This window comes from Schistocerca americana, chromosome 1 (genome assembly GCF_021461395.2).
Source record: "Schistocerca americana isolate TAMUIC-IGC-003095 chromosome 1, iqSchAmer2.1, whole genome shotgun sequence".
Classification (NCBI taxonomy): Eukaryota; Metazoa; Arthropoda; class Insecta; order Orthoptera; family Acrididae; genus Schistocerca; species Schistocerca americana.
This window is the reverse complement of record NC_060119.1, coordinates 484,314,464-484,335,456: the sequence shown is the minus strand read 5'-3', so window position 1 is coordinate 484,335,456 and position 20,993 is coordinate 484,314,464. Positions and strand designations below refer to the sequence as shown.

Here is a 20,993-nt window from a genome sequence, read left to right as displayed (position 1 = left end):
TATGAGGATCAGTCATTGTTGTCACCTGCGTGTCAGATCCATTAAGAACATTACAACCCTTGTAAAGCTGCCCCCGCGACTGTTGGTGATATGACTATCAAGAGGAGACGCTGTAGAAAGACACAGCTAAACCGTGAGTAGACAGATCTCATGACTAAAAGAGAGGAACTGTCGTACTTTAGGGAGAATGGGTGTACAAATGTCATCATATCAGAGGAAGGAATCACTTGTGATGAAAGAAGGTCTACCAGCAGTCCGTATACCTTAGCGGGTTAAAATCAGGGGGTACAATGGTCGGGCAGCTCCTCATAAGCCACATATCTATGGAGTCAGTGCTAAATGACGCTTGTAGTGGTGTAAATTACGACGCCACTGGATGACTGGAAAAGAGTCATCTAGAGTGATGAAACACAATGCGGCAAACCGATGGAAAGGTTTGGGTTTTGTGCATGCCGGGAGAACGTTACCTGTCACTGTGTGTAGTGCCAACAGTGAACTACAGAGAAGGTGGTGTTAGGGTGTGGGGGTGTTGTTCGTGGTCCCAGTGTGGTCCCCTTATTGCTCTTAAGAAACTGCGAAATGCCTAACGATATAAACTCTTTACGTAACTGTTTACCGCGTACTGGAGACGAACATAATTGTAACCGTCACAAGTAGACTCCAAGCCGTTACAAAAGCGAAGGTTGGAAACATCTGATATTAATGTTCACTAATAGGTATTCGGATATTACAGATAGACGCTGTTTTTCGTTTCAAACTCTACGAAAGTAAAATTTCCGAGATTTCTGCTACACTATGTGGTCAAAAGTATCCGGACATCTTGCTGAAAATGACAACAAGTGCGTGGCGCCCTCCATCGGTAATGCTGCAATTCAATATGGTGTTGACCCACCCTTAGCCTTGATGATGGCTTCCACTCTAGCAGGTACACGTTCAGTCAGGCGCTGGAAGGTTTCTTGGGAATGGCAACCCATTCTTCACGGAGTGCCGCACTGAGGAGAGGTGTCGATGTCGGTGGGTGAGGCCTGGAACGACGTCGGTGTTCCAAAACACCCCAAAGCTGTTCTATAGGACTCAGGCCAGGACTCTGTGCAGGCCAGTCCATTACAGGGATGTTATTGTCGTGTAACTACTCTGCCACAGGCAGTGCATTATGAACAGGCGCTCGATAGTGTTAAAAGATGCAATCGCCATCCCCGAATATCTCTTCAACAGTGGGAAGCAAGAATGTGCTTAAAGCATCGGTCTAGGCCAGTGCTGTGATAGTGCCCCACAAAACAACAAGGGGTGTAAGCCTCCTCCATGAAAAACACGACCACGCCATAACACCATCGCCTCCGAATTTTACTGTTGGCACTATACACGATGACAGATGACGTTCACCAGGTATTTGCCATACCCACGCCCTGCCGTCGGGTCGCCACATTGTGTACCGTGATTCGTCTCAGCACACAACGTTTTTCCACTTTTCAATCGTCCAATGTTTACGCTCCTTACACCGAGCGATGCGTCGTTTGGCATTTATCGGCATGATGTGTGGCTTTTGAGCAGCCGCTCGACCATGAAATCCAAATTTTCTCACCTCCCGCCTAACTGTCATAGTACTTGCAGTGGATCCTGATGCAGTTTGGAATTACTGTCTGATGGTCTAGATAGATGTCTGCCTATTACACATTACGACCCTCATCAACTGTCGGCGGTCTCTGTCACTCAACAGAGGAGGCCGGCTTTGTTCGCTTTTGTGCTGTACGTGTCCCTTCACGTTTCCACTTCACTATCACATCGGAAACAGTGGACCTAGGGATGTTTAGGAGTGTGGAAATCTCGCGTACAGACGGATGACACAAGTGACACATTACCTGACCACGTTCGAAGTCCATGAGTTCCGCGGAGCGCCCCATTCTGCTCTCTCACGATGTCTAATGACTACTGAGGTCGCCGATATGGAGTACCTAGCAGTAAGTGGCAGCACAATGCACCTAATATGAAAAACGCATGTTTTGGTGGTGTCCGGAAACTTTTGATCACATAATTTATGAAACCCAAAGATTCTCCCTGAAAGAATTTTTTTTAAATTTTTATTTTTCGTCTTAACTTTGTATTAAAGTCCTTTATTATCACATAGTAGTGAATTTTTTTGTCATGCATCATTTTTCGTAAGTCTTTGTAGAGGTCTTCTACATCTTCAGCGGAGTGTGAGGACTTGGCGCACAGATGAAAATGTTTACCATGGAATATTAATTTTTTGAACTGACTATGAAATTACCATGTATCGACCCTTTATTTAATTTTAATAAAGATTTCACGTTCAGCCATCTCGAACACTACTCACCAATACGTAACGAGGTACCGGTACTAGGCACTGTAGCTTGAATAATTAGGCTCGAGCCCCCACGTGCTATGGCAGAGATGTTTCTGGTCTCAATGTTTGGCTGCGTTTTTTGGTCATAGGGTGCCAGCTCACACCTGTCGTAAACTAAATTTTTAAGCTGAAATAAAATATAAGAAAACAATGCAGTCATGTGTTGTGGTGAAACTTAAAATATTGTGTCACTCACAAGTAGTTTATAAAATTTCGTCTCTTTAAATTTATTTATTACCAGAAACACAGTTTCTCTCCGTCGAATCCCATATTCAGACCTCTCATTCAAAAATGGTACATATTCAGCTAAATCGGCAATGATTGCTCGATGCAGCTCTACTAGCCTCATCCGTAGACACTTTGCTTGTATTAATTGGCCAAAGCATTGCCGAAATATTAGCTTTTGAACTTTTATAAATTTACAGTTTTTAAGAGAACATTAACTTTTAAACCAATATATATTTTTGTGTCGCGTCTAGATAATTTAGCTTTACTTGATTTTCTGTCCGTGTGTTCCAACTCGCACCTCCGTGTCACTCTTAGTTTTGTTTTTATCAATTTTTCTCTGGAATATAAATTCCTCCAAGCGCGAAAACACTGGCAAACGCGCCCTTGCCATGCGCTCGGGTTTCTCCAAGGCCGCGCAAACGCTAGCCGCTCACCACGGCCCATTAGCAACTGCCAGCAACGTGCTCTGCGGCAGGAAACTCCCGCTCTAATCTCCCGCCACAACTTGTACGCTCACAGCGTCAAGCTCAAATTAATTCAATAGTCGGCCTCATTACCAAAGATTCATTCCTTCAGACAGTGGTGATTCTCTAAACACGAATCATCAGATCATTCTGACTGGTCATTTCTCGATGATCCAAACAGCTTTCGTTCATACGACCGGCAAACTGCAAAGATATGACACCGAAGTCTGACAACAGCCGGCCGCGGTGGCCGAGCGGTTCTAAGCGCTGCAGCCCGGTACCGCGCGCCTGCTACGGTCGCAGTTTCGAATCCTGCCTCGGGCGTCGATGTGTGTGATGTCCTTAAGTTAGTTAGGTTTAAGTAGTATCTAAGTCTAGGGGACCGATGACCTCAGATGTTAAGTCCTATAGTGCTTAGAGCCATTTGAACCATTTTTGAACTGACAACAATAAATATGATTGTAAGAAGACCGTTAATGATGACACTGGATGGTAAGCAATACCTATAAGTTCGCTTATATTTACTGCTCATATAAGATTATGGGGTACACTGGGACACAGCAACAATACATAATGCCTGTAAACGCTGAGAGAGGAAAAGTCTAACTACGCACTAGGAGCCGCCCGAAGTGGCCGAGCGGCTCTAGGCGCTTCAGTCCGGAACCGCGCGACTGCTACGGTCGCAGGTTCGAATCCTGCCTCGGGCATAGATGTGTGTGATGTCCTTAGGTTAGTTAGGTTTAAGTACTTCTAAGTTCTAGGGGACTGATGACCTCAGATGTTAAGTCACATAGTGCTCAGAGCCATTTTGAACCACATTGATTGCAGGCCCTCAGCTGGCCTGCTTCTAACCAACACACGACCATCACTGGCACCAAGGCAGAAGCAGCTTCCATCAGGAAGCACAACAGACCTCCAGCCTGAGCTCCAATGGGCTCTCGCTTGACACCACTGAAGTCGCAAATGGCGGTAGCTTGGACACAGTGGGACGCAAGCTACAAGGCGTCTGGCTCAGAGTTGTGCTTGAAGAAACCGATTTGTAACAGTTCGCTGTGTCACTGTGGTGCCAATTGCTGCTCAAATTGCTGCTGCAGGTGCAGTGCAATGCAACAGGCGCTGAACACGATGGCTTTCCCTCTAGATAACCCCACGCGGTCGTGCAGAGCACGGTCTTCTTTTGACCGTACATTCTCGTGACTGTCGCTGCCAGCGATCACGTATAGTGGCTACATTCCTGCCAAGTCTTTCTGCTATATCGCCGTAGAAATAGGTGTTGATAATGGCGTCTTTGTCGCCATAGGGCATTCTTGACTAACGTCATGTCACCACTCCCAGTCTGAAAGGTTACAAAAGTTCACATCTGTTGCAGCCTGTATTTAAGGCAAACCTGATTTGCATCCTCATACTGCGCTACTAGCGCCGCTCCTAAGTGACTGGCGCGAAGTTGGAGTAGAAATTATTTTTCAGATGCAGAAGTAAGTCTCGTTTATGTCGCACAGCTCCCTATTGGTGCTGCGATTTCTTTTTCCGTCATTCTAGTTCCGCCTGAAGATTGGAAAACTGTGATAATTTTTCCCATACTCAAGAAAGGAAACAGAATTCAATGTGGAAATTACAGAGGAATCAGTTTGCTGAATATAACATACAAAATCCTGTCAATGACCATTCTGGAAAATCTTCAACCTTACACAGAAAACATTATTCAAGATTACCAGGCTGGATTTCGAACAAACCGATTTGTTTACTATACGACAAATCTTTGAGAAATACTGGAAATTTAACAAAAACATCCACTGTCTCTTCATTGACTTCCAGCGAGCCTATGACAGCATCCACAGAAATAGCCTCTACAACACATTACGAGCATTTAGTATGCCCAGTAAAATCATTAGGATGATACAACTATGCATGGATGGCTCCCAGGCAGCAGTGAAGTTCAGAGGATCCATATCCCCCACCTTTTTAATTAAAACAGGCTTACGAGAGGGAGACGCTCTTTCATGTGTCCTCTTCAACCTTGCATTAGAGAAAGTGGTTCGGGAGAGTAATTTACATCTATACAATGGTCTCCGATTCGAACACAGTGAAGTAAAATTCCTGGCTTACGCAGATGATATAGTGTTGCTGAGTGAAACTGAAGAAGAACTGAAGGACATGTACAGATCTCTCAGGCACAGTGCCAGTAAAATCGGGCTTTCGATTAACCAAGAGAAAACCGAATATATGGAAATAGGTCGAGTCATAACCTCAAATCCTTACTTTGAAATTGACCAACATTCTAAATTCAGAAAAGTTCTCCAGTTTCAATACCTTGGATAACGTTTCAACAGTAAAAGTATCATAACAATGGATATAAATGAAAGAATAGCGTCAGGGTCAAGATGTCTGTACTCACAAAGCAACCCACTCAAACGTAAAGCTTTGTGAATCAACACAAAGATGTACAACAGTATTATCTGCCCCATAGTACTATACGGTTCAGAAAGCTGGACGCTTACAAAGAATGAAAGAGAAAAACTAAATGTTTTCGAAAGAAAAGTAATGAGAAATATCTGGGGACCTGTGTTGGAGAATGGTGGATGGAGAATCCGAAAGAACAATGAAATTTATCAGTTAATGAAGCAACCCTCTATCATCCAGAAATTAAAAAGTGGGAGACTGCAATGGGTTGGACATGTGGGCAGAATGGAAAACAACAGGATCGCCAAGAAATCATATGAAGGAACTCTCCAGGCGACAAGATCATTGGGCCGACCTCGTACAAGGTGGAAAGATGGCATAGAGAAGGACATCGCAGCATTAGGAATTTCTGCAGGGTGGAGAGAGGCTGCGAGAGACAGAAGGCGATGAAAGCAGATCGTTGATGCAGCGCGTGGTCTACAGGGCCTGTGATCGCTGAGAAGATAGATAGATAGACTAGTTCCGATCGGTCTCATCTCTGTGGAAACCAAAGACCCCACCGTTGTGCTGACCAAGTGTATTTTTGTACAGCACAACAGTTGGCAATGTGCATATTTTCACTATCCAGTTTTTAAATTCAGGGCTTGTTCTAATTAGCGAGCAACGTAGTCTCAGAAATAGCACCTACAAGACAAAAACGAACTTAAAATGTAAATGTATAACTGTGGTGCGACGTTCAGCACTGTGTTACAGTGCGCCACCGTCGCAGTGTGGTAGGACGGATATATTTTTAACCCGTGATCACCCGTGAAATTTCCTGGAAGGCGTTTGCGTTCTAGCGGCGTCAACACGTGGCGCCGGGTCGCGGCTGCCCCGTCACAAATAAGCGCGGCGCGTTTGCGCAGCGTTACTGCCTGTCGGTCAGGCAGGCGCCAGCGAGCCCGGCCGCTCCCGGCTCCGCAATATAACTGGGAGCGCGCCGTCTATCCGGCACCGCGTACCACTCCGCCCGCGCGCAGCAGCCGCCGCCCTGTCACTTTCGCCGCTCCGGGAGATGCCTGCACGCAGCTAGCCGGCCCCGAGTCGGCTGCGTTTCTCCTGCCAGTGAACAGGTCAGAGGGCGCAGTCTGCGCTGTCGGTGCTCGGTATTCGCTGGAAGCTCTTCGAAAGTGGTCTTGTAAATAAATGTTCGGATGATTAAGTTCTCCCATCGTTTTCCAAGGCTCCAGAATGAGTTTTCACTTTGTGCTGCGCTAGTCTGAATCTTCCTGAGAGCCTACGACAGTGTGCTGGACCCACGCCGTTTTAAGGAGCAAGCAGCTACTTGGGGCGCTAAGATGAGAGGGTCACCAGAGGTGCCTACTGCAAATATTTTAAAGGTGTTATTAACAATTCAAGGGATGAGAGGAGAGATGTCAAATGATATGTTGTTTGTGTGCAAAAACCCTATCGAATCGGAGATGATCAGACAGGGGCTCGAAACTGGAACTTCTGCAATCAAGAAAAAAGTCAAGCTACAAAAAGTAGCATAGACCTTATTGACACGTTTCGTCTTTTTGAGGCATCTTCAGAAGTCGTAAAGGAACTGCGGGTAGCTTGTTAGTCATAAGTAATCGAAATTTTGGTGTGTACCTTCGGGATTTGGTACGCATATTCGCCCGAACGTGCACACCAAAATTTCGACTACTTATGACTAACGTGTTACCCGCAGTTCCTGTATGATTTCTGAAGATGCCTCAAAAAGGCGAAACGCGTCAACAAAGCTTATGCTGTAAATACCCGACATTGTCAACTGGAGAGCGATCGGTTAATTCAGAATAAAGATATAAAGTTTCTTGTTGCCTAAACCGCGAATATGCACTCTAAACTATTAGTTTCAACAGGACCAAGCTGCCATCTTCAGACCCACAGAGAACAAATTATGAGATCGTACTGTGCGACAAACCGCGAATTTGCATTCCTACCATCGTCATGGACTCATAATAAAAAGAGAGTTGCCGGTAGCCAAGTCAGACACTTGAGGCACTTCTTGATGTGTCGTACTTGTATGACTCTGTCTTCCCATGAAGGCACAGCTATATTTTTTAATGTTCCGCTCTCTTGAGTCCGTTACTATGGTACAGAAACGAACGTGTTGTTTATCACAGACTATGATTTCGCAATCCGCACTCTGTACATCTGAAGATGGTAGCTTAGTTTTGTCGAAACTAATAATCCAGTGTAGATACTCCTGGTCAAGGCAATAAAAACTTCATATTAGAAACTTTCTTCACAAATAGTAAGCTTTTTTTGCAAGCTAGATTGCTTTTCCCTACAGAAAATATATCACGAGTGCTTCACCCTGGCCATAGAGTGGGAGAATTTATGGGACCTTTGCCTTTCACTGCCAAGTGCTCTATCGACTGACCTATTGAAAAACGACTCAAGCAGTACCCACACTCTCAGCTGAATTGTCAGAAGGAAGGTTTTGGAGTAAATAAAGCTGTTAGGGTAGCTCAGTATGTAGTGCACTTAAGTCCGAAAGGGAGAGGTCCTAGGTTCGAGTCCCGATTGAGCACGTAGTTTCAGTCTCCCAGATTGTTTCATATCAACGCATATTGTGTTGGATTGTTTCCATTCTGGCACAGGCACGTGTCCGCAATATCCTCCCTTCCAGTAGTGCTAGTCCCGAAAGTTACGCAGGAGAGCGTCTGTGAAGTGTATAAAGTAGGAGAGAGGTAATGGCGTAAATAAGGTTCTGAGGGTGAGTGGCGTTCAGCTGCGCTTGGGTAACTCAGTCGGTAGAGCACTTCCCGGCGAAAACTAAAATTCCAGCAAGCGGTTTTAATCAGCCACGAAGTTTCTTCTCCAAGGTTGTTGTTGAGGTCTTAAAATCTAAAGATTCCTCTTACGCAGCTCTCCACGACTGTTTATCCTCTACAGGCCTCTTCCCCTCTTCGTATCTTCTACAATTTACAGATTTGAATTTCCTTACTTTAATCAAACCTTACTTTGCCTTTGCAGTTTTTACCCCTTACACTTTCCTCTGTTACTTAGTTAGTATTGCTTGACGCAAAATGGTAAGTCCCTTTGCTACTCACTTACCTCCACATTAATTGTCCAATAATCAGTATTCTTCTGTAACACAACATATCAGTTGCTTCTATTCTCTTCTTGTCTGAACTGTTTATCGCCACGTTTCATTGCTGTATAAGGCCACACCCCATACAGATACCATCAGAAATGAATTCCTAAGCCTTAAACTTACTTTTACAGGTAATAAATTTCTCTTCTCCAGGACTGTTTCTCTAGTTTTTCTCAGTCTTCATTCTATATCCTCTCTACTTCGGCCATCGATAGTTATTTTGCTGCCCAAACAGCAAAACTTACGAACTGCTTTTAATGGCTCATTTTCCCGTCGTATTCTGATTTTTTCCGACTAGATTCAGTTAACTTTGTCCTACTTTTTTTCTCCTGCTCGATCTGTTAACAGGTCAAATAACACTTTTTTGGCTCTGATAACTAGGAAGAAAGGCCGATGTATGCGTTTAGAACATAAGATGTGGATTGTTGCTATGGTGGGATAATAAAGCAACGTAATGCCCTGTCGATGTGTAAATGGTAGAGACCGCATCGAACAGCGCAGGTGGAGGCGCTCTTGGAACGAGAGAATATTCGGTGAATGGAGCAGCCTGCCCGTTCCCCCGATTCAAACCTCATTGAACATGTGTGGGATCCGTTGGGAGTATTACGACTCATACTCATGAAGCATCCAACAGTTGTTAACCACGCTGGCGGAAAAGTGGAATTGCCCTACCACAAGAACTCCTTATCGAGCTTGTGGCCAACGTGGGAACAAGAAATATGAAATTATGAAATTACAATGAAATCCAGACTTTTAGCTGCTTACAGGGTTTGATAAATATCAACGGGGACAGTTGAAAATGTGTGCCCCATCCGGGACTCGAACCCGGGAGCTCCTGCTTAGATGGCAGACGCTCTATCCGTCTGAACCACCGAGGACACAGATGATAATGTGACTGCAGGGACTTTATCTCTGGCACGCTCCCCTAAGACCCACATTCCCAACTTACTGTCCACGCACTACGTATGTAGTGCCCCTGCCCAATACGCTCTTTACTCGTGGCAGTCAGTCTACTGATTCCCGTAAGATTTCGGACAATGTAAGTGCATCCACACTGAAGAAGATCATTGGCCGGTAAGTCTTATCTATATGAAGATGGTATCTGCTCCTTCGGACGTGTCCCAGAGAACAGATACCATCTTCATATGTTACGAAATATGTCCCGCCTTTTGAAATGTTCAGGAGATTATCATAAATCTTGGTGACTTCACTGTTATTATTGTCTTCGTATAAAAGTATCATTTCTGTTCGTCTCATCGCGTATTCCTTTTAGTTATCTTCTGTCCTGTACTGTAGCAGTTATATATATGCGTGACCCAAGTTGCTTCGAGCTATGTTGCTTAGCAGCGACACACTATGTGAGAGTTACTTTCGTTCTTCAGTTTACCACACGGTGTGCAAACGCACTCTAAAATCTACCCCTGACAGAGCCAGCCTTGTACCGACACTATAACATCCGTCGTCTCTTACTAACGATTAGGAATCGAGAATCGTATTATTAATGGTTGAAAGTTAACAAATATCGCGAGATGGCACGTTTCGTCTGCGCGAACGAAATTTTTATTCCCTGACTGAGCGCTTCTTCATGACGGGCGAAGAAAGGTAAGAAAATCGATGTGACCTAACTTCGTTGCAAGAGACGATAACGAGAGGACATGTATGAAGTGTGTGCAATGAAACAATCATTGTTACCCCCATATTGTACAATTAGTGTTTTTTGAGATTCACAAGCGATATGTGATAATATGATTAATGTGGAGTTTCGTAACATCCATAATACAGTCTGGTGCATTTCAAAGGTAATTTCGCGTATTTGCTTTTCATCTAAAGATTCTGTGATGAACAGTAATGTACGACAAGCTTGTATAGGACTTCAAACATTTGGTGGTCTATGTCGGCTGTAGAACGTGCTTCAATAACACGGTCAAAAGCAGAGACAAAGCTTTCTCTGGTAAAACGAACTCATTTCACTCACAGACAATATCGAATGACGAAATGCGAATGGCTGTATCCCAATTTAAGAAGATCCTATAGAAGTTTTCTTTCTCTTAAAAAATGGTTCAAATGGCTCTGAGCACTATGGGACTTACGATCTGAGGTCACCAGTCCCCAGAACTTAGAACTACTTTAACCTAACTAACCTAAGGACATGACACACATCCATGCCCGAGGCAGGATTCGAGCCTGCGACCGTAGTGGTCGCGCGGTTCCAGACTGAAGCGCCTAGAACCGCTCGGCCACTCCGGCCGGCTGTTCTCTAACATTTCAAGAATTTTACAGGCGACTGTCGGAATCAGCAGCTGCTTGTACACCACGAGAGTAACTTGTCTACGTGTACTAAATTACGTACGCTGTGGGAGTAGTCGACACCGCTCTGGAAATTGATAATGTCCTTCACAGACATACAAACAGACACACTACACACACTAGTTCAATAACAACGAGTTTAATTTTACACGATTAATAGCATTAATTTCTTCTTTTGAGCCATAATATTATAAAAATGGTGACCGTGACAATACTAGTCATATTCTTTCCTAGTCCATTTGGCAAATGGAGCGAGAGAAAGACGACTATCTACGTGCTTATGAGCCCCGATTTATTTATCGTGCCAACAGCTGTGTTGCGTGTGTTACATTTAAATGGACGTACTAGAAAACAATACCGCCATTAAATTCTTTGTAATGGTAACCAAAGAGGCCATTTAGAATTGCACTTCGGGAATTACATCAACTCACTGGTAAATCTTTGGACAAGCTATGCTGAGCTGCAAGGGAACAACGTCGCGGAATAAACCTTCGTTGTACCCAAACCACTGTCTTTTATCGTGCGGCCCAAAAATTTTTACTTATCTTTGTAGTTAAACAGCAGTGTGTTGTCTTTTTCACTGTAGCAAACTGTGGACGTTGATTGTTGAATGTCTGGGAAGTTTTACTTAATGAAACCTGCACCTGTATTCGACATCGTTAATGGACACCTGTAGGATGGTGTTGGATTGTAGGTTAGCCAGTGTAATGAGAGTGGTGTAAGAAATGTTTACAACTAGTGTTTGGCTGACAAGGAGAGGAAAGCTGTAGCGTAAGGTGCCTTATCACAAGATTTAGCGCTAGTGTCCTGGATTAAATTGCAACTACTTTTGCAGTGTTTAATGAAGTGAGAGCGTGCGACACTTTCGATGGTGCTTCGGTCGATTAAACACCTGACCAAACGGCTTGGAATTTCTCAGCCGGCAACACTGTACATCGCTTGCTTTCTTTAGCTGATTAGAGCTTGCTAGGTTTTTCAAATGGACACCAGGTAGTTGAGTGTGTGTGTGTTTATGTTGGTTGCGCAGGCCCGGCAGTCACTCTGGAACAGGCCGTGAGACGGCACCTACAGCGACCACGGGCCGCTGACGTCTTCACACGGCAGCATGGCGAAGCGGGTTGAGGGCTCGGCCCCCGTCAAGGACCGCATCCACTGGCAGCAGGTGGCCGCCGCCACCATCGGTGAGTCCGTCACTCGCTTCAGTGACACCAATGTCAAGTTCTTCTCGTGGGGATATGGATTTTATTTTCATAATTTTGTTTTTGGCTATGCGGACACTCAGACAACTCAGGATGTTTTTGAAGACCGTTATCGTTAAGTCAGCTGTTCATCGTCTTTAGCCATCTGACATCCACTGCCGGGTACAGTCCTCCTCTAGGCTTTTCCTACATCTACATCTACATCCACATACATACTCCGCAATCCAACATACGGTGCGTGGCGGAGGGTATCTCGTACCACAACTAGCATCTTCTCTCCCTGTTCCACTCCCAAACAGAACGAGGGAAAAGTGACTGCCTATACGCCACTGTACGAGCCATAATCTCTCTTATCTTGTGGTCTTTCCGCCAAATATAAGTTGGCGGCAGTAAAATTGTACGGCAGTCAGCCTCAAATGCTGGTTCCCTAAATTTCCGCAGTAGCGATTCACGAAAAGAACGCCTCCTTTTCTCTAGAGACTCCCACCCGAGTTCCTGAAGCATTTCCGTAACACTCGCGTGATGATCAAACCTACCAGTAACAAATCTAGCATCCCGCCTCTGAATTGCTTCTATGTCCTCCCTCAATCCGACCTGATAGGGATCCCAAACGCTATAGCAGTACTCAAGAATACGTCGTATTAGTGTTTTATAAGCGGTCTCCTTTACAGATGAACCACATCTTCCCAAAATTCTACCAATCAACCGAGGACTACTATCCGCCTTCCCCACAACTGCCATTACATGCTGGTCCCACTTCATATCGCTCTGCAGTGTTACGCCCAAATATTTAATCGGCGTGACTGTGTCAAGCGCTACACTACTAATGGAGAACTCAAAAATTACAGGATTCTTTTTCCTATTCATCTGCATTAATTTACATTTATCTATATATCTCACAGAAGCTCTCCTGGGAACCTGAGAAGAGCTTCTGTGAAGTGTGGAAGGTAGGAGACGAGGTACTGGCGGAATTAAAGCTGTGAGGACGGGGTGTGAGTCGTGCTTGGGTAGCTCAGTTGGTAGAGCACTTGCCCGCGAAAGGCAAAGGTCCCGAGTTCGAGTCTCGGTCCGCCACACAGTTTTAATCTGCCTGGAAGTTTCATATAAGAGCACACTCCGCTATAGAGTGAAGATTTCATTCTAGATACCAGTTACTTTATTCGCAACTTTGGCGTTGTATAAAATAAGAAGCCCATGATCACAAAGTCGTGCACACACAATTGTCGATCTGTAATCCAGACTCAGGATAATGTAGAGTATACGTTTCATGCACAGTGTGTAGTAAAACACTTCTCTAATAATTATTCAGCCTGCATTGTTCGCATACTCGCGCCTAAAGGCAACCACACCAGTGCCGATAAGCTGCGTACTCCGACCCAACTGCCGGCGCGGAGCACTTTGTGGGGCATTACTCGTGTCTACCCGAGAGCGCACGGAGTGCTTCCATCGTTAATATGTTTTATTACTTGACAAAAGTTACAGTTAGAATATTTTAGCAATTACATACTAATGAGTTCATTGAAGAAAGACTTTTCACCTTTCTACATTTGACATTTTGTTCAGCTAATAAATAGTATTCAAGCTGCTAGTTTTAGCGCGCAAACCGTATTCCAGCTGCCAATCCACTGACTCCACGTCAGCTAAATCAGTGAATCACTGTATTTAAGCATCGTATGCAAACAGGAAGTGCAAAATGGCTAAGCAGGGATGGCTAGAGGACAAATGTAAGGATGTAGAGGCTTATCTCACTAGGGGTAAGATAGATACTGCCTACAGGAAAATTAAAGAGACGTTTGGGAAAAGAGAACCACTTGCATGAATATCAAGAGCTCAGATGGAAACCCAGTTCTAAGCAAAGAAGGGAAAGCACAAAGATGGAAGGAGTATATACAGAGTCTACACAAGGGCAATGTACTTGAGGACAATATTATGGAAATGGAAGAGGATGTAGATGAAGAGGAAATGGGAGATACGATACTGCGTGAAGAGTTTGACAGAGCACTGAAAGACCTGAGTCGAAACAAGGCCCCCGGAGTAGACAACATTCCATTGGAACTACTGACGGCCCTGGGAGAGCCAGTCCTGACAAAACTCTACCATCTGGTGAGCAAGATGTATGAAACAGGCGAAATACCCTCAGACTTCAAGAAGAATATAATAATTCCAATCCCAAAGAAAGCAGGTGTTGACAGATGTGAAAATTACCGAACTATCAGTTTAATAAGTCACAGCTGCAAACTACTAACACGAATTCTTTACAGACGAATGGAAAAACTTGCAGAGGCTGACCTCGGGGATGATCAGTTGGGATTCCGTAGAAACACTGGAACACGTGAGGCAATACTGACCTTACGACTATCTTAGAAGAAAGATTAAGGAAAGGCAAACCCACGTTTCTAGCATTAGTAGACTTAGAGAAAGCTTTTGACAATGTTGACTGGAACACTCTCTTTCAAATTCTAAAGGTGGCAGGGGTAAAATACAAGGAGCGAAAGGCTATTTACAATTTGTACAGAAACCAGATGGCAGTTATAAGAGTCGAGAGACATGAAAGGGAAGCAGTGGTTGGGAAGGGAGTAAGACAGGGTTTTAGCCCCTCCCCGATGTTGTTCAATCTGTATATTGAGCAAGCGGTAAAGAAAACAAAAGAAAAATTCGGAGTAGGTATTAAAATCCATGGAGAAGAAATAAAAACTTTGAGGTTCGCCGATGGCATTGTAATTCTGTCAGAGACAGCAAAGGACTTGGAAGAGCAGTTGAATGGAATGAACAGTGTCTTGAAATGAGGATATAAGATGAACATCAACAAAAGCAAAACGAGGATAATGGAATGTAGTCAAATTAAGTCGGGTGATGCTGAGGTAATTAGATTAGGAAATGAGACACTTAAAGTAGTAAAGGTGTTTTGCTATTTGGGGAGCAAAATAACTGATGATGGTCGAAGTAGAGAGGATATAAAATGTAGACTAGCAATGGCAAGGAAAGCGTTTCTGAAGAAGAGAAATTTGTTAACATCGAGTATAGATTTAAGTGTCAGGAAGTCATTTCTGAAAGTATTTGTATGGAGTGTAGCCATATATGGAAGTGAAACATGGACGATAAATAGTTTGGACAAGAAGAGAATAGAAGCTTTCGAAATGTGGTGCTACAGAAGAATGCTGAAGATTAGATGGGTAGGTCACATAACTAATGAGGAAGTATTGAATAGGATTGGGGAGAAGAGAAGACTGTGGCACAACTTGACCAGAAGAAGGGATCGGTTCGTAGGACATGTTCTGAGGCATCAAGGGATCACCAATTTAGTATTGGTGGGCAGCGTGGAGGGTAAAAATCGTAGAGGGAGACCAAGAGATGAATACACTAAGCAGATTCAGAAGGATGTAGGTTGCAGCAGGCACTGGCAGATGAAGAAGCTTGCACAGGATAGAGTAGCATGGAGAGCTGCATCAAACCAGTCTCAGGACTGAAGACCACAACAACACCACGCAAACTTACACGTAACAAATCACCTAGGCTGCAAACTCCGATAAAATTTTCGGTCTGACGTCGCTCCCATGTTCTAATACTTTGAACGACAGCAAACAATGATGGATGCAAGAGCCAGATGTTTTACATCCGTATGTTTCGAAATGACGGGTACCGATTCTTCATTACATCGTTGACTAAATCTTTCTTTGCCTCCTGGGATCTAGTTTTTCCTTGGTCCATCCACGAGTACCAACCCATCCGTCTGGCTAAATGTTCCACTCATGCACATTCCATTTTAAATATAAAACATTTTCGGTTCCAGTGTACTAGCTGATTCTTTTGTTTTCTCTTATCTCTTATTGATTCCTAACAATCTCGCTATTTCTCATTAAAAAATCCTTAGTTTTTAAAAAGGTTTCTCTTTAACGTCCGTATGTAGCTGCCCTAAGTCAAAACAGACTATAAACGTGTTACTTCAGAATACTAGAAACTTAATTTTGAAAAACGCAGAAGTGGTTATAAGCCTCCTAGAATGACGCCTGCTCCTTGCCCCCTTCAGCAGACTCCCATGGAGTAAGCTGTCTGATGATGGCAGGAACAGTGGTCGAAGCTGTCACTAGTAAATTAAATAAACATCTTTGTGCGGTTGTGACTGTTTAATTACATTTTTAAAAATAAAAAAAAATGTAAACAGAATCGCTGTCTTCCATTAGAAACAAGATAAAATATTTCAAAAAAATTTAAAATCTATTAAGTTTAGAAAAATAACTGGAAGCGATTTTCGCTCTTCTCCTGCTCGACCAATCGTTGCTTTCAAAAACACTATTAAAATTCAGCAACCGGTTCTACGACTTTGTTGTCAATTTCTACAGTTTCCTTTTTGTTGAGTTGATTTTACATTTGTTTGAGCATATGAGGATATATACTTTCAAACTCGGTTTCTGAAGTTACTCTATGTTGCAATAGTTTAAATTTGTCTTCACTATGAAAAGTACAGTGTCACCAGAAGAAAGAAGTCAATTCAGATATATTACATCATCATACAATGTTGACTGGAATACTCTCTTTCAAATTCTGAAGGTGGCAGGGGTAAAATACAGGGAGCGAAAGGCTGTTTACAATTTGTATAGAAACCAGATGGCAGTTATAAGAATCGAGGGGCATGAAAGGGAAGCAGTGGTTGGGAAGGGAGTGAGACAGGGTTGTAGACTCTCCTCAATGTTATTCAATCTGTATATTGAGCAAGCAGTGAAGGAAACAAAAGAAAAATTCGGAGTAGGTATTAAAATCCATGGAGAAGAAATAAAAACTTTGAGTTTCGCCGATGAGATTGTAATTCTGTCAGAGACAGCAAAGGACTTGGAAGAGCAGTTGAACGGAATGGATAGTGTCTTGAAAGGAGGATATAAGATGAACATCAACAAAAGCAAAACGAAGATAATGGAATGTAGTCGAATTAAGTCGGGTGATGCTGAGGGAATTAGATTAGGAAATGAGACACTTAAAGTAGTAAAGGAGTTTTGCTATTTGGAGAGCAAAATAACTGATGATGGTCGAAGTAGAGAGGATATAAAATGTAGACTGGCAATGGCAAGGAAAGCGTTTCTGAAGAAGAGAAATTTGTTAACATCGAGTATAGATTTAAGTGCCAGGAGGTCGTTTCTGAGTATGGAAGTGAAACATGGACGATAAATAGTTTAGACAAGAAGAGATTAGAAGCTTTCGAAATGTGGTGGTACAGAAGAATGCTGAAGATTAGATGGGTAGATCACGTAACTAATGAGGAGGTGTTGAATAGGATTGGGGAGAAGAGAAGTTTGTGGCACAGCTTGACTAGAAGAAGGAATCGGTTGGTAGGACATGTTCTGAGGCATCAAGGGATCACCAATTTAGTATTGGAGGGCAGCGTAGAAGGTAAAAATCGTAGAGGGAGACCAAGAGATGAATACACCAAGCAGATTCAGAAGGATGTATGTTGCAGTAGGTACTGGGAGATGAAGAAGCTTGCACAGGATAGAGTAGCATGGAGAGCTGCATCAAACCAGTCTCAGGACTGAAGACCACAACAACAACAACATAAATTCTCTATTATTTTTCTCAGTTTAGAGAAATTAGTATTTCATCTAGGGACAATGAACATATATTTTTTGTGATATGAATAACTTGTTTTTTTATTTTGGAATTTTGACAGTGCTGGTAAAGTGTATTGGGACGGGGAGCTGTTAGACAGTTTGGAGACATGCATTTGTGAGTTTTGTTCCAATTCTTCGTTTAATAGTACGAGATCCAGTAATGTTTGGGATAGGAATATGGCATAAAAGGTTTGCAGCTGCTACTCATGCAAGATCCACCAACAACTCGTCGGAAATCAAGCAAACCTCAAACATTCACCCAATAGGTCTCACCTCTTTCCAACTGCGGATGCGAAAAACCGATCGATTAAAACCAAAATAGGTATTTTAGTTTTGTTCTGAATAATCGTATTTTTCGTTTGGTCTCGGTTATAGAATGTGTTTTTTTTCTTTTTTGTACTATCAACTGAGCAAAAAACCGGAATATCAGTTAGCCTTAGCAGCAGTGCTAAAATTTTTCGTTTTTAAGTTAACCTTCCAAAAACTGCATAAATTTTATTCGTATGATTTGGGCAGGTTTGAACTGTTCTGTTATTAAAGAAAATCGGAAAAACGATCAGCTTCTATTCTCTTCTGGTCTAAACTATTTATTGTCCATGTTTCACTTCCATACATGGCTACACGTCATACTAATACTTTCAGAAGCGACTTCCTGACACTTAAATCTATACTCGAAGTTAACAAATTTCTCTTCTTCAGAAACGCTTTCCTTGCCAATGCTAGTCTACATTTTATATCCCCTTTACTTCGACCGTTGTCATTTATTTTGCTCCCCAAATAGCAGAACTCCTTTACTACTTAAGTGTCATTTCCTGATCTGCTTTCCTCAGCATCACCCGACTTAATTCGACTACATTCCATTAACCTCGTTTTGCTTTTGTTTATGTTCATCTTATATCCTCTTTTCAAGACACTATCCATTCCGTTCAACTGCTCTTCCAAGTCCTTTGCTGTCTCTGACAGAATTACAATGTCATCGGTGAACCTCAAAGTTTTTATTTCTTCTTCATGGATTTTAACACCTACTCCGAATTTTTCTTTTGTTTCCTTCACTGCTTGCTCAATATACAGATTGAATAACATCGGGGAGAGGCTACAACCCTGTCTCACTCCCTTCCCAACTACTGCTTCCATTTCATCCCCATCGACTCTTATAACTGCCATCTCGTTTGTGTACAAATTGTAAATAGCCTTTCGCTCCCTGTATTTTACTCCTGCCACCTTCAGAATTTGAAAGAGAGTATTCCAGTCTACATTTTCTAAAGCTTTCTCTAAGTCTACAAATGCTAGAAATGCCTTTCCTTAATCTATCTTATAAGATAAGTCATAGGGTCAGTATTGCCTCACGTGTTCCAGTATTTCTACGGAATCCAAACCGATCTTCCCCGAGGTCGATTTCTACTATTTTTTCCATTCGTCTGTAAAGAATTCGCGTTAGTATTTTGCTAGTTCGGAAATTTTCACATCTGTCGACACCTGCCAGTATAACCGACAACTGGGTTTCAGCGATAACTGGCATCCGTAGATCGAACAAAGAAGGTTGAAGTATTCCAACTATCGCTTCAAACCTGGGTAAAGCTGAACTGCTCGCGGAAGTGTCAAGCGGGGAATGGTCACACCTTGAAGAAGTGGGGTTCCCGTTCACCTGCTGACTGTGACTGCGAACAATAGAACAATTGTTAACGAGTGCATTCTTGGAGCGTTTGACGACGATCTTAGGACACTATACTAACAAGGAGATGCCACGAGCGTGGGGTCGGGGATTTGTCCGAAATTTTGTGTTGTGAAAGAGGACCCCTAACACCTCACGTGGTTAAAATAATAGGACGGACTACCCGGAAAATCCCGGGAAAAATCGATCCAAAGTTTCTTAAGTGCCATATGAGCATAAAATGTTAGTCCATTGCCGAGACGCCGTCTGGCGTATAAGTTAAGGGCTTGGACTCTTACGCCAAAGGTCTCGGGTTCTATTTCTTCTCTGGCACCATTTTTTCTTATATTTCATTTTCTTTTGTTATTCCACCAATTATTCAGAAAGTTTCGCAAACCTACATTATCTTTAACAAATTAGTTACATTATTGAATAAAAATTATTTTCTTTTTGTCCAACAACACAATTCATGGCGGTTGGTTTTCCATTTTTCATTGTAAAGCGCATAAGGAGAATCATTGGGTTTTTAATCAGAATAACAAATTCGATTGGGAAACATTCAATTTTTATACGTATAATAATTATAAACAAGAACCGCAGTGGTAATTATCGTAAAACCAGACAAAGCAATAATTTTTGCGACATCTTGCGCAGCATATAAAAGCGTATTTTTTACAATCACGGGGCGTTTGCAGTAAATCAGTACAAAAATATGCCCCATTAACATTTACGAAAATGTTTTGAGTTTCTGATAATTTTGAGGCAAACCAGGTATATTGAATCATGTCTCGGAATATTGGTGACGATAACTGATGGTGAATTATAGAATGAATTTTTATACATTCTTCTCGGGAATTAATTTCACGATTCTCCTGTAACAATGGGCTGCAATTTTGCAAGCAACAGAAGGAAAAAAAAAATTGCCAGAGGAGGAATCGAACCCGAGACCTCTGGGGTAAGGGTCCGACCGCTAACCATGTAGGCCAGACGGCGACCTAGCAATGCGCTAACATTTTGTACTCATAAGGCACCTAAGAAACTTTGGATCGATTTTTCTCGGGATTTTCCGAGTAGTGCGTCCTAATATTTTAACCACGTGAGGTGTTAGGCGTCCTCTTTCACCACAAAAAATTTCGGACAAATCCCGGACCCCACGGCCGTGCCGTCTCCTTGATAGTGATAACTAGTGCTATGGACTGGATGTCAGATTTGGACATTTCCATTTGACTGTAGATACCGTACTTGTAAAACCACATATAGTCCGAGTGTGCCTCTCTGGCCGTGACACCAGTGTGTTCGGATGCCGGCAGCTAACCTGAGCACGCTGTGCGTGGGCTGCGCCATGGGCTGGACGGCGCCGGTGCTGCCCGAGCTGGAGCGTCTGCTGGAGCAGCCGGGCGCCGGGCTGGTGGAGGGCGAGGCGCTGAGCGCGGCGCAGGGCGCCTGGGTGGGCGCGCTGCTGCCGCTGGGGGCGCTCGCCGGCTCGCTGCCCGCCGGATTCCTCACGCACCGCTACGGCCGCCGCCTGCCGCTGCTCGCCTTCGGCGCGCTGCTCTGCCTCGGCTGGCTGCTGCTGCTCTTCCATGAGTGGGTCAGTACCACACACACACACACACACACACACACACACACACACTTTGACAGGTTGGACGGGTTGA

At 43.4% G+C, this 20,993-nt stretch overlaps 1 long non-coding RNA gene across 1 annotated transcript in view; it reads left to right on the top strand.

Annotated features, from left to right (window-relative positions):
- Positions 1 to 20,764, top strand: part of LOC124548091 — a 288,825-nt gene extending 268,061 nt beyond the window's left edge. The window contains exons 2-3 of the long non-coding RNA XR_006967697.1: positions 11,913 to 12,066; positions 20,646 to 20,764. This is a non-coding gene — a long non-coding RNA (uncharacterized LOC124548091). The remainder of the gene's footprint in view (positions 1 to 11,912; positions 12,067 to 20,645) is intronic.
- Positions 20,765 to 20,993: the final 229 nt, after the last annotated feature.